Source organism: Miniopterus schreibersii, assembly GCF_964146895.1.
Source record: "Miniopterus schreibersii genome assembly, chromosome: 13".
In the NCBI taxonomy this organism is placed as follows: domain Eukaryota; kingdom Metazoa; phylum Chordata; class Mammalia; order Chiroptera; family Miniopteridae; genus Miniopterus; species Miniopterus schreibersii.
In genome coordinates this window covers 37860072-37874442 of record NC_138113.1, presented here as the reverse complement: position 1 = coordinate 37874442, position 14371 = coordinate 37860072, and the positions used below count along the sequence as shown (strand labels likewise).

The 14371-nt window shown below is 40.9% G+C and overlaps 1 protein-coding gene and 1 pseudogene across 2 annotated transcripts in view; one reads left to right on the top strand and one right to left on the bottom strand.

Annotated features, from left to right (window-relative positions):
• The window catches only part of PNO1 (partner of NOB1 homolog), a 197003-nt gene that overhangs the window by 68041 nt on the left and 114591 nt on the right, over window positions 1–14371 (bottom strand). The window lies entirely within an intron of this gene.
• Window positions 8799–9476, top strand: LOC308566243 (RNA-binding motif protein, X chromosome pseudogene; annotated as a pseudogene). Its single transcript has one exon. The product of its transcript is annotated as an RNA-binding motif protein, X chromosome pseudogene (transcript).

Below are 14371 nucleotides of genomic sequence, written 5' to 3'. Positions count from 1 at the left end.
CATTCGTAAGATGGGGGTGATCACGTCTATCCAATGGGGTCATTCCGAAGATTAAATAAGGTATTATTTGCAAATGTTTAGAAAAGCATCCGGAACATAGTAAGTGCCCTTAAATGTTAGTGATGTCTCACTTTCAGGGAGTCCCCATTACTCTGGGGCTGATCCTCCTCAATGATAAATTCAACAGAGATTACAGAAGTAATCATAGGACTAGATTTTTGACTAGTTCCGGTTCCTCACTATGTTAGTCAGCAGTTTTTGGCTGCAGTCAATAGAAACCAACTCTGACTAACATAGGCAAAAAGGAATTTACTAGAAGAGTGTGGAGAGGCTCACAAATTAAAAAAAAAAAAAGACTCAGGTCTTTGAGAGAACAGAAATCAGGGCAGCTGCGGGTTCCAGGAAGCAAGAGTGAAAGGACAGTTTCTTTGAGACACCAAGCTGAGAGAATTTCAGTGGTTTCCATGCTCTTCAACAGTTTCCAGGGCCCCGGCCTTTGATGGAACTAGCCTGGCTCAGTGCTTACCTCTCAGCCATCTGGACAGTGCCTGGTGGGGGCGGGCTCATCCCCCAAAGCAAAACCAGGGCACTTTCAACAGTAAAAGAGTGAAAGGCACCTACATTGGCAAAACCCCAGAAAATTCAGGAACAAGGAAGATCTGTTCTTGGGGTTTTCTAACAGCCTCCTGATTCACTCTCCTCCTTTTTTCCAACTCTGTATCTAACCAGTGATCATTGCCCCTCTAGTTTTCACTTTTCATTTTATGCTAATGTAGATTATATAACATTATAAATGGCTTGCCAACGGTTTCCCTTTGCACCAAAATTAGTTGGAAATTATTAGAAAGTTTGGGGCAGTAGGAGTGGAAAAAAATCAGTATTTGATGGCACCTGAGCAAAACAGAAACCAAATAAAAGGATGATTTACCCTGTCTGCATTTAAACAAGTATTTTACTATGTCTGTATTTTTACAGGCAACAGAAACAGTGCATAGATTTACCAAGTCTCATTTCATGGCTAAATTTGCCTCGTTTTGTTTAACTAGCCAAGTGACCTCCAAACTGTAATGTTTTCCCCCTTTGTACAAACACGACCAGAGGTCATAAAGAATCCTTACTCCAAAATATCATATTTCCTGGATGCCTACAGTATAAAAGCAACCCCCTGTGTTCTGAATAATTTATTTCAGGAAATATGTTTTGAATGCTACCATGTGCCAGGCCCTGGACTAGGTAAAATGTCTTGGGACCAAGTAGCTTCTTAAATTTGTTAATCAGCTGAACTTTACCACGGTGGATTAGAGGCTGCCACTCTTTTTGTGTGTGTGTGTTTTTTAATATATCTTTATTGATTTCAGAGAGAGGCAGAGAGAGAGACAGAAACATCAATGATGAGAGAGTCATTGATCGGCTGCCTCCTGCACGCCCCTGACCAGGGATCGAGCCCACAACCCGGGCATGTGCCCTGACGGGGAATCGAACCCCCAGCTCCTGGATCCTAGGTCGATGCTCAACAGCTGAGCCACACCCTGCGGGGCAAGGCTGCCACTCTTGCTTCCCCTCCTGCCACAGGTCATGGCGCCTACTCAGCAACACCTAGTGGTCAGTAGAGGGAATTGTCTGAATGAGTGACATGTGGGACCTTTCTCTTACAAGAGTTGAAGCAAATGCTCTTCCTCTGTCAGATCCCATCTCCAGGTCAGGTCATTAGAACCTCTTCCAATGTCTTTTTTATCTATGTGTGTCTAGGCTTACTTTTGAAAGTCTCCTTCTGTCTTCCTTTTAATTCTCCCACATTGAATCAATATCTTAGAAACATTCTTATAGTACATTTTATTGGTGTAAGGAAAATTTAAGACTTCGAAATAAGCAAAAAAGTTTACAGCACGTCTCCAATGGGAAACTATGCTTCATCTACAGCACACGTTTACAGGTTATCTGACTCTATGGCGTTTGTGTTTTTCCTTGTATTTGAATTATTTTACAACCCTATAAATTGTGGATAATGGATAGCAATGCAAATCATTCATGTCTATAGACATGCAAATAAATTCTATCTGATGAAGGTTCAACAGACTCCACTCCCCTACCCCACCCAACTCCACACACACACCCATAGAAAAAAACAGGTTTTGTCCATTTGAAAATTGATTTTAACATTCTTTTACTCCATATAAAATTGTCTTTGACTTCTCCTTTGAATTGGTTGTGACTTCTGGCTGGTTCCCTCCTTTATATATAAACTAAACACAATTTTTATTGTATTTTATGTGAGTCATGATTGTATTCTTAAGATTTTTTAATTTATTTTTTAAATTTAAAATATTTTTAAATGTATTCTTTAGTATTAGGAACTCAAAAAAGAACTTCATTGATCTGAGAAATATCAGAATATTGTTAGTGCTAAACCTAAATTGAGGGAAAGGTGTCAAAATGTGTGACGAGTCTGAGGTTTACCCTACTTGCAAGCTAACAAGTTAGTCTGCCACAGCTTCATGGAAACTGCCAAAGACCCAAGACTTTTGGACATTATGATGGGACAAAGGACATTGTTACAACACTGCAAGGAGATTAAGCTTCATGTTTGTGTTCTTTCTCTTGCCCCCAAATGCTACGAGGCAGGGTGGAAAGGCCCAGAAGGATGCTGCACACACAAGAGGTTTGCATCACAGCTTCAAGAGGAGCCCTGAGCTTAGGGAACCCAAATCTTTATAATGGGCTACAAGCAAAACTGCCTGAATTTTGTCTCATTGTCCATTTTACACTGGACAGAAAACAAGTCTACCCCTGCCCTGGAAGGAGACACTACATCTTTCAAGACTGTTGTTCACTAAACAAACCTCCATGAAAAGGTACTGCTCCTATTTGCATTTATAGAGAAACATAAGAGTTTCCTGGAAAATTATCTCTCAACCAAGGAAAAGCCTTACGTGTCTGATTCATGTAAACACATTAGCGAGCATCTAAGTGGTGCCCAATGGGCCTCAGGCTCCAAATGGGAAACCCTGTCCACACACTGAGAAACTCCCTCCCAACAGGGACATAGACACAAAATTCATGTGGCAATGATAAAAGAAATATGAAAGTATGAATATACATACCCATTTGGTTCAAAGAAAGCATTTCCACTCATATATTTCCTTGCTTTGTCAGTTGACAGGGCCTAGAAGCAACAACATCCTGGTAGCAACAAGCATAATGCTGTGGATTGAATGTTTACGCTCCCCACTCCACCCCCAAATTCATACGTTGAAATCCTAGTCTCCAATGTGATGGCATTAGGAGGTGGGGCTTTGGGGGGTAATTAGTCCATAAGGGTGTAGCTTTCATGAATGGGGTCATCACCCTCACAATAAGACAGAAGACAGCTTTCGTTCTTTCTCTTTGCTCTTTTGTCACATGGGGATACAAGAAGAAGAAGGCAGTTTGCAACCTGGAAGAAGGCGCTCACCAGAACCCAAGTATGCTGGCACCCTGATCTTGGGCTTCTCACCTCCAGAACTGTGATAAATAAATTTCTGTTGTTTATAAGCCACTCGGTTTGTGGTACTTTGTTAGAGCAGCCTGCACAGATTGAAACACACAGCTAGTGCCCAGACCGTGATGTACTACTCTCCAATGAAACAACTAGGGCTCTTCAGAGAAAAATGTGATTCTAGGGGCAGAAAATGTACAAGATGAGTCTGGAGTATCTTGTAGTGCCAGAAAGTAAGGAAATGCTGAAAATGTTTTTAATTAGAAAAATAATAAACCACAATGGTGGGTATGTCAAAGGGACACAGGAGCCAACTGAAAGAACCCAATGGCCAAAGCTGGAATACTTTGAGCAACAAAATAAATAAGGTAATATTGGATTATAGCCCAAACTATAAATAGATTAATCAATGATTGAATAAATAAATGAGGTAGAATAGACAAATCTATTCCAAGACTTCAAGAATTCTAACAAATTTATATAAATACTCCACCTTCAAGAAGATGTAGCATAAATGCCCACTCCTTAATTGTGGGCCGCTCATAGTAGCTTCCTTTCAGAGAGTACAATACGGAAAGAGGGAAAAAGACTAATTTTATGGTGGAGAAACCTGACAAACACTACCTCAACCAGGTGATCAAGGTCAACACCAACAGTGATAAGTCGGGTTGAGATCTGTGTGTACCCTTGATACTAATCATGAGAAAAATATTAGACAAGCCTTAATTGAGGGACATTCTATAAAATACTGGACACGGTAATCCTCAAAACTGTCAAGTTCATCAAAAAGAAAGGAGGTCTGAGAAACTCACAGCTAAGAGGAGCCTAAGGGAGACATGACAACTAAATGTAATGTGGGATCCTGGATGGGATCCCAGAGCAAAGAAAGGACATTGGTGGAAACTAAGTAAATCTAAAGAAAGTATGGACTTTAAAGTAATGTAGCAATATTGGTTAGTTAATAGTGCAAATATGTCACACTAATATAAATGTTAATAGTAAGGGAAACTTAAGGTATATGGGAACTCTTTGTACTATCCAAATTTTTCTATAAATCTAAAATGATTCTAAAATAAAAAGGATACTGTAATAAAAAGAAAGCATTTCCAATTCATCTTCACCTTAATTTTCATCAGGTACAAGTGGAGATTCTGATGCAACAATGTCCATATTGCTGTGCTCACACCCTATTTGTTCAGAAAGACTTTAAATTCAGTAAGAAGAGTTTTGCAACGGCAACTTTGTTTTGCTGGTCCTTCCTCTCCCTCTGAGGATTATGGAGGGATGGAAGACTGCTTTTTAAAAGGATGTGCCTTTCTTAAATTCAAGATTTTAATGCAGTGTGTAACTCTGGTTGTCCCAAGATGGAAAGCACTCAAAGTTCAGATTTTTAAGGATTTTATTAAATAAACAACCAAAAACGAAGAGAATGGATGCCCAGATGAATCCCACTATGTGCAAACTGATAGCACTCACTGTTGGAGGTGTGAACTGCTGAAAGTTGATGGAGATCAAATACTAGTCCTGCTAGAACATTTGAAGGGCAGCCACCTGAGCCCACATCGCCGCTGCGCATCTTCCTGGCAGCCCACTCCTTGCACAGAGTGGACCCCCTAGAGGAGGTGGGGATGCTGCTGCTGCAGATGAAGGCCATCGTTCCAGTGAAGGGGTGGGTTGGGGAGCTGCAGGTTTACAGATCACTTGTGCAGTCTGGTTAAAGCACAGTGGGGGCAAGTGATGGGGGCAATTGGAAGCTAAGATCCAAGTTGTGTCTGGCAAGCCCCCAATCCTGCATTCCAGCACAAGTTGAGGCTGCCCTGGGGAGGGGGTGCATTTTTTTTTTAATGCAGTAATACCCTCCTCTCATTAAACACGGGAGGATGCAACTCCTGCTTTTTGCAGATTAGACAAATGGGCTAAGGCACAAACCTTTGTTCTCGGCTCTAGACAGCAACAGAAAAATCCTGAACTAAACGTGTTTTCTCAGTGCTTTGTAATATGCATACATTATAATAATTATAACAGGTTTTCTTTTTATGGTTTTGGGGAACAGGTGACATCCCTTAGAGGTTAACCCAATTCTAACATACTTGTAAATATATTTGTGGATATTTTTGTATTATCAAAATAATACAAATGTGTAACTATTTCAAACAGTACCTAGACGAATAGAATAAATATGAAAATGAAACAGGAAAAATTAGTGTTTTCCATTAAAACTAGTGATTTTATGTATTTCAGTGGGGTTATTTTCATCACAACAGTGCCAGTAGATTCCAAAGTCTCAGCACTGCCTCCTTCCCTCGGCCCATGTAGAGGAAAGAGTCTGGAAGGAGACACACAAAACTCTTAACATGATATCAACCTTTCAGGAAGTGGGGAAGAGTCATAAGAAGTAGAACTTTTGCACTAGCCAGTTGCTCAGTGGTTAGAGCATTGGCCCATGAACTGAAGGGTCTCTGGTTTGATTCCGGTCAAGGGCATGTGCCTCTGTTGCAGGCTCCATCTGTGAGTGGGAGGTAACCAATCAATGTGCCTCTCACATCAATGTTTCTCTCTCTTTCTCCCTTCCACTCTCTCTGAAAAGCAATGGAAAAAATATCCTCTGGTGAGGGTAACAAAAAATAAAAATAAAATAAAAAATAAAAATAAAAAGAAGTAGAGCTTTCACCTTATACTTTAATCACTTCTATATCATTTGAACTTGTTAGAATGTGCATGCATTACTGCAGTAATTTTGTTTCAATCCAATAAGGATTTATTTTAATGATTTACCCAGAGTTGTCAAGAGCATGGTAGGAGTGTAAATCAGTCCCACTATTTGAGAAGACAACTAGAGGGTATGTATCAAAAGCCTTAAAAAAAATACAACCCCTTTGACTTAGCAATCAGGATTTCCCCAGCACCTAAGGAAATAATTATCGTTGGGCGGGGGAGGGGAAATGTAGCCATGAGGATGTTCTTTGCAGCATGGTTTATAATAATGAGAAGTTTGAGGGTAAAACCTAAATGTGCAAGAACAAAACCTTGGTTAACTGAATTATGAAGCACATATAGAATAAAATAAAAAGCATTCAATAGAAATAAGTAGAAAAAGCAGGACACAAACCAGTTGGAGACTTTATATGCTAAATTTTAAACAGCAAACACAGTTCTTTTATTTGGCTGAAAAGGAGTCCAATCCTGTGATGATCTAGGTGTTGTGAAATGGTCAAATTTTTCATAAGAGCATGTTTAATAATGGTCCATAAATATTTCAGTAGTAATAGGTATAGAGTGCTGCAGATTTTATGGTATCTCTTTGGTGTCTAATTGACAGGCCAATGGCATTAACTAATGCCAAAGTGCTCCCTGCTTTGGTGTAGCTTTAGTGCACTGAAGGCTCCAAAAACACTAAGCACAGCCTTTTGGGGACTTCGTCCCATCAGCAATTCTGCTGGGAGCAGCACCCTCCCCTGGGCTCTGCAACAAGGCCTGTGCTCTCAGGGCAGACATTATTACCCTTGGTGTCACGTATCCACAGCCTGGGTGCAGCAGGCCTCAGCAGGTATCACCTGCTATGGTGGCTGCATGGAGAGAATCTTAAGGAGAGTCAACAGATAAATCCACAGTAACTGATAGGACAGTGTCCATGAGTCCACAAAAGCCATCCCTTGCAGATTCTCCAAAATACATAGGGAACCAGAGAAGGGGGCCAGAGCTCCCATCACAGAAGGTATGTGCAGAGCTCAGGAAATACCATGTGCAACTGCTATGGGGAAGTGAGTTTTTTTCCCCAGACTTGCAGGGCTGAGCACAGACAGCTTCTATATCTGCATCGTGGTCACTGGATACCAAGGGTATCTTCAATCTTCAACCTGTTCAGACAAATTATTTCCTAAAGTGGGCTTCTGAAGATACAGCTGCTTGGAGTTCCAGTTGTCACCCATCCTTCTTACATTTCCTGCCCGCATCTAGATGAGTTACGTGGCATTAAGCAGCTGAGGTCACTGTAGAGATTTTTAAATAAGCTATTTTAAAAGTTACTGACATCATCAGCTCAGAGCTATTATTCCTAAGTTAGCACAACTTCTTCTCTGCAGCAGAGACAGTCCTTGCTGATTCCCTCCTGACTGGTCCAGACACAGTGGGGTCCTAGGGCTAAGGGCAGGACCAGAGCTGGAGGGGGTAGGGGAGCAAGGTTAGATCCACACCCTCTAGCAGCCGACCTCCCATCAAAGGTGGAAGAAACTTTCCCAGGCTTCCCATTTCTTTAAAAGACATTTTAATGTCACTTATGGGGGAAAGAAGTTAAAATTTGGATTTATTTTAATATTTACCAAAGAACTCTGGGAAAGGAAACTGAGCCAGATAACATCTAAATTCCTTCACAACACCTCCACTCTGTAATTCTACGAAATGAACAGGATTCAGTCACATTTGGTTTGTTCGCTTGTTTTTGGATAGTTGAGTCTTTTTCAAGCCCGTAGTTTCTAGGATATTAAGAACAATAACAAAAGGAATAATTCACCTCTTTATGGAAAAAGCAGATGTCAGTGGATCTATGCTTTGTATTAATCTTCCGAATGCTGTCACCTGTTTTGAAAATGGCGTGTTTCATAAATACCTTGATCAATACAAATCCAAAATACTAATAATAGCTAAGATTTATCGAATGCTTTCTGTGTGTTGGCTTTGCGCCCGATTCTTCACTTATTTTTAATTATTGAAGTTGGGTGAGGAGCCCTGTCTACTTTTTGTTTGAAATTTTTTATAGTAAAAGCTTTCCTTAAATCAATGAGAAGAATCTCTATTTCAATGCTCACTTCTACTGTGTCAGCTGAGAACAAATGATCTGAGAAGAGGCGTTTGATGGTAGATAAGGGCAGAACATGAAGGCATGTGGCATCGGAAAAAAACACAAGGGAAGTGAAGCTGAAAAGCCAATGGCAATCTTCAGCTGCGATGTCTTGTCAGTTCAGGTGGCCACCGTCCCTCAAACCCTGCTATCCAGGACCTGGCACCAGGCACGCTGCCAGTGGGCTCTGCCCTTGCTGTGTGGCTGAGAGCGGTAGAAACTCTGCCCGGCACAGGTTCCTGCAGCTGTGAAGGCTTGGTCCCTATTTTAGAGAGTGAGATTTCACAAATTGCAAAAACAATCTGTCCTCTCACTAACTCCTGCTAAATGGAACATGGATTGCCATGGTAACAGCAAAGGCAGGCCGTGGGGAAGGGACGCATACTTTGTCAGAGCGTCATAAAAGCAGGTGAAAAGCATAAGTGAGAAAAAGTACCCCATCCATCCCTCAGGATCCAGCCCAGACTTTTATCTCCTCTTAATACCATGACCTCCTCTGCACAGCTTTGTTTACGGGGCCCTCCTCCTGAAAGATCTGCTCCTGCAGGCCCAGTTCGCAGCAGCAGTGGAATGGGAAGTAGAGCTCCCGTATCACGTGGAAGAGATGGTTATGGAGGCCCACCTCGAAGGGAACCCCCGCCTTCTCATAGAGATGTTTATTTGTCCCCAAGAGATGATGGATATTCTTCTAAAGACAGCTATTCAAGCAGTTCTCGTGATTCAAGAGATTATGCACCACCACCAAGAGATTAAGCTTATCATGGTCATGGTCATTCCAGTTCGCATGACGACTATCCATCACAAGGCTACAGTGACAGAGATGGCTATGGTCGTGATCGTGACTATTCGCATCACCCAAGTGGTGGTTCCTACAGGGAGTCATGTGACAGTTTAGTAACTTGTGGTGCTCCACCTGCAGGAGGGCCCCTCATCTTACGGGTGGAAGCAACCGCTGCGATAATTACAGCAGCTCAGGGGATGGACACGGAGGAATCCGAGATGGTTCTCAAGCAGCCCAAGGGACCTCGAGTGGTTGCGATTGGGTTGGCAAACAAAAAAGAGGGCGCCCCCTTCTATGGAAAGGGGCACCCTCCTCCACACGATTCCTACAGCAGTTCAAGGGCAAGCACCAATGGGTGGTGGCCAAGCAAGAAGCCGATCTGATAGAGGCAGAAGCAGATACTAAAAACAAAACTTTGGACCAAAATCCCTGTTCAAAGAGACAAACAAAAAGTGGAACCTACTTTGTCATAACTACCCAAGGACTACTAAAAGAAAAAATTGTGTTACCTTTTTTAAATTTCCTGTAAAGTTCCCCTTCCATAATTTGTATGTTCTCATGAGGAAAAAAGTAAAATATGTTTAATCTTATGACATTGCTTTCAATAAGCAAATGTTAAATGTGTTAAGGTTTGACTTGTGAACCAGTGTTGTAATTTTCGAAGTAAGAGTGTCTCTAAAGGCCACTTTCTAATTTTTCCCCAGTAACTAAGGCAAGCATTCTAAGATCTTCTACAAACATCTAGCAATCTAAAATGGAGAGGTGAACCCTCTGTCTATACAAACAAGCTGGTTATTAAGGGTGGTCTTAGAAAACCACACTACCTTCCAACTGAAATCTCAAATGTTCTCAGTATGAAAAACCTGAGATCAGATACATATGTAAAGCAATCTAATAAAAATTGTGTTTTATGTAGGTTTTGTAAGAGGAGACTATCTGGTCCTCCATCGTGTCAAAAGCAAAAGTCCTTCAGATGTCAATTTTTGGTAGGTTGGTAAGGCTTTAGGGTCTTGCTTGAGAACAATAAATAGAAATTATTCCACTAACCAAACCAGGCTTTTGGTTTTTGGCATTTATTGTTGTCATTGTTTTTTTCTGAATAAGGTTACATAAGAGCTGGGTTATCTTCAGTTGAGGACAAAAGCTAAACCTGGACCACAGAGAGGATTTGTAGCAATTTGAGAAAGAGACATAGGTAACTGCAAAGAGGAACAAACTCTACCGGATGAGTGTGATTAAGCTTCTGCTATTTAGTGAGGAATATAGATAACAAACCAACCACAGATATGTCTGTTTATTGTTCGAAAAAACAGCGAATTTGGATCTACTTTGGGAGAAGCGATGACATTTTGAATTTGGCTCTGAGGTAGGTGAGTGAGAGCTAGGATCTATTGCCTATATTGGGTAATACCTGGAGAATGGAACTTCTTTGATCTTATTATTTTGGTCTCTTGCAGAAGTCTCCCCTTTGTTAAGACGGAATGTAAGTCTCGTAGCTTTTACAGCACACCAACATAAAAATTCATCTGAAGAACATTCTGTCTTTTGCAAAACCACATTTTACTAAATTACTCAGTGTACTTGAACAAGAACCCACACACGTACAAAATTTCTCTTTAAATTCAGTGCCAGGAAAAACCTTGTCTCTAGAAAACTGTGTTTGCTTATTTTTATCAGACTAAATAATCCATATATGTCCTGTCTCAACTTTTTTCCTAAACTCCCTGCAAAAGTCAGATCTAAACTGAGTAAGCTCGGTTGTAACCAGTGCATCCCAGGTGCCTGGTCGCATCTCCATCTCTGATCCTGTTTGTAAAAATAACTTGATTAACCTTTCATTTCATAGCCAAAAAGTAATACATATTTGTTATTCATTCTAGGAAACAGAAACAAGAAAAATGAAGGGGTAAAAAAGGCAAATGTTACTTTTAAAGCCTTAGTCTACGTTCTCTAATTATACCGTTCCCAACCCCGCAGCAACTTTATTAGCATTATTTGGTTGCCAAAGGAAACTGACTCTCACTTATATAGGGGAAGAAATTTTTCTTTTTCTTGTACCCACCTGAGGTTCATTGGCTGGAACCGAGCAAATTAGACTGACAAAGACAGATCAGCAAAGGAAAGCAGGACAGAGGTCTATTAACACATGAATCCCACTTCCCGCCTGGGGGAGTGCCCAAGGAGGTGCTCAGAACTTGGGCTTCCAGAGCATTTTAAAACAATAATCTTGTAGAGAAGTGACTAGAGGGGGAAAAAGGACTTTGAGCTTCCAGGAGTGGCAGACTGCGGGAAGGCAAACTTATGGAGGAAACTAGTGGTAGGTCAGGGCTAGTTTCAGCAAGGTTCGCATGCAGATTCCTCTGGTGCCATCTCTGAGTTGACAGGGTCGAGAGCGGTCCTGTTGACTCCCTTCCCTGCAGGCAGGGGTGGGAGGGACACCTTTACAAATGTGTGTCTTGCTTTTCGGCAAATAAGAGGAGGGCAAAGAGCTTTTCTTGTATCTGCTCTTCTCAGTCGCCTTCAGCTTAAAATAACCCTTATGCCAAAGTTTCATATTTGGAGGTGGCAAATTCTGTTACCCTTCACTTATTTAAACAACAAAAATTAGCTGTTAGAAGGATAGTGGTGAGCTCCCATAATTTAAACAGAATGCATGGGGGCCTTGATGGCCCCCGGCCCCCAGCAGTGGGAATCACGATCTCCCTAGGGCTTGGCCATTGGCTGACTCGTCTCCAGGCCACTTTTTCCCTGAGTGGCGCCTGGAGCACTGTGGTGCTTGACAGTCCCACTAAGGCTGCAGGGAGCCGGCGGGGCCTCACAGCCCGTGCGAATGAGTACGGGATAGTTCTGTTACCATAAAAGCAGGGGGAGTAAAAAGGGGGTTTCAACCCACTGAGCCATGCGTTTTTCTCCCTCCTGTGTGGTCACAGCCAAGTGTCCCTGAACTTACGTTGCCCCCCATCTGGCCTCACTGCTGGGGGAAAGACGCCCTGGGCTGACTCTCATCCTGGAGGGTTTCCCGAGCAGGCCTCAGGCGTCAGTCCCTGAGGATTGCGGCCATCTGCTACCTTCATGCTCTCCCCACCCCTTGTCCCACCAAAGACGGCCAGAAGGGAGAGAACAGGGAGCTGTCACCGTAAGAAACATTTAAATCTGTGATGAATTTTGGTGAGTTTATTTGAGCCAAATTGTTGACAATTGCGGGGAAGCAAATTCTCAATGGATTGACATAATGCTCTGGAGAATGGCAGTTTTACACCTTACTTTATACATTACAATCAAAAGAGGAGACGTAGGTGGGTTACATGAAATCCACTGGTGATAGATTAGGGAGGCGGGAGAAAGCAAAGCAGGGAAACCTCTGGGATCGGGTAAAATGTAAAATGATAGACACACACTTCTTTTACTTAGGTGGGTGCAGAATAGTTAACAGTCAACAATGAACTCAGTGACAGTGAGGGGATTTGTGGTCTCCACAATGCGGAGCCTGCGCCTTGAGGGGTCTGGAAAAAGCAACATTACTTTGACATTCCAGGAATATGTTATTGTAGATGCAAAAAGACAATAGACAGGCTCGGTTAAGGTAAAGATTGACCGTTGTCAGGGAAGATACTGGTCTAGGACATGACTACCCACCATAAACTGCTTTTAGTTAAAAAGTTCTAATTTCAGACTGTCCTTTGTGTTGCTTTAGGTCCCTGAGTTTGCAAGGCCACCATACAGGCCTCCCCTGAGCTAGTCGGGTTAACATGTGGCCCCTTTTCGTCCACAGAGTCCATACTAAGCAGGAGGCTGTCGTCCCTCTAAGTACATTACACATAATTAGAGCAAAATAAAGGTTTATTATGTTCGCTTTAAAAGTAAATGGTAGATGCTGTGAACCTGTTCTATACCCTTGACAAGTGAGAGAGAACAGGCAATATCTTCAGATGTGTATCTAATACAGTATTTCTCAATACTTACGGGAACAGTTGTTTATGGAACACTAACTAGTGCACTCAGCAATATTAATATTAGTTTTGAGGAAATAGTTTTGGTAGTCAAAATACAGTTGGGAAACATTACATAAATATTGCATTATGGTTTTGAAAATACAAAATACACACACTGTATCAAACTAAAGGCTTTAGGAAGTTCTATAGTTTCGCTATGATAGATAGATAGATAGAGAGATAGACACACATACACACACATACTAAAATAACAGTATAAAAATATACACGAAAATATATGCTGATTATATTCCATGGGATAAGTAGACCTGTAGATAGTTTTTCTTTGTTTTTCTTATCATTATATTCTGATTTTTCTGTAGCATATATATGGAAAAAGTTAATCTATACAAATATATGACAACTTAAAGACTAAAAATACCTCTTAATACAACAAATGAGAATTTTTCTCATTGAATACTACAAATGTTTGATATTGTCTCCTATTATTTATTAAGGTACAGCACATTTTCATTAAATATATGAAATGGGTACATGCTGAATGAATGTAGCAATATCAGAAGGTCTATAAGATTCATTATTTCCCTACACAAATATTAATTTAAATTTACACAAATATTATTCCCTATGACATACTCTATTATCAATAAAAAATTCTTCATATCCTTTATCATTTATAAGTAACAAGGATATTATTTTAAATTTATTTAAAATGTTCTTTTAAGTCGGAGGTCGGCAAACTTTTTAAGTAAAGAGCCAAATAGTAAATATTTTACAATTTACAGGCCATATAGTCTCTGTTGCTATTACTCAACTCAACTGTTTTACTACAAGAGCAGCCATAGGCAATCCCTCAACAAATGAGTATAGCAATTTTCCATTAAAACTTTATGAATACCAAAATATGAATCATGTAATTTTCACCTGCCATTAAACGTAATTATTCTTTTTTATTTTTCCAACCATTTAAAAATGTAAAACCATTCTTAGTTCATGAGACATACAAAAATAGGCAGAACTAAATTTGGCCCAAGGGCTATACTTTGCTGACCCAGTTTTAAATATTTGTGGTGCAGTGACTACTGAAAAGAAAAAAAAAATGCTATTTGCTCGAACAAAAATATGCCTATGCTTTTGGGCTTCCTTGCTAGAAAGATTTCAGATTTGACCTAACATTTCCTAGGGAGCACCATCTTATTAATAAATGCTTCTGTTCCTGTGATACGCAGCCTCCAAGTTGGCCCCCAGTGATATCCACCTCCTGGTAACTACCCCTTGTGAAGTTCCCTCCCTTATCACAATAGCACATGGTAGTGGTGGTGATA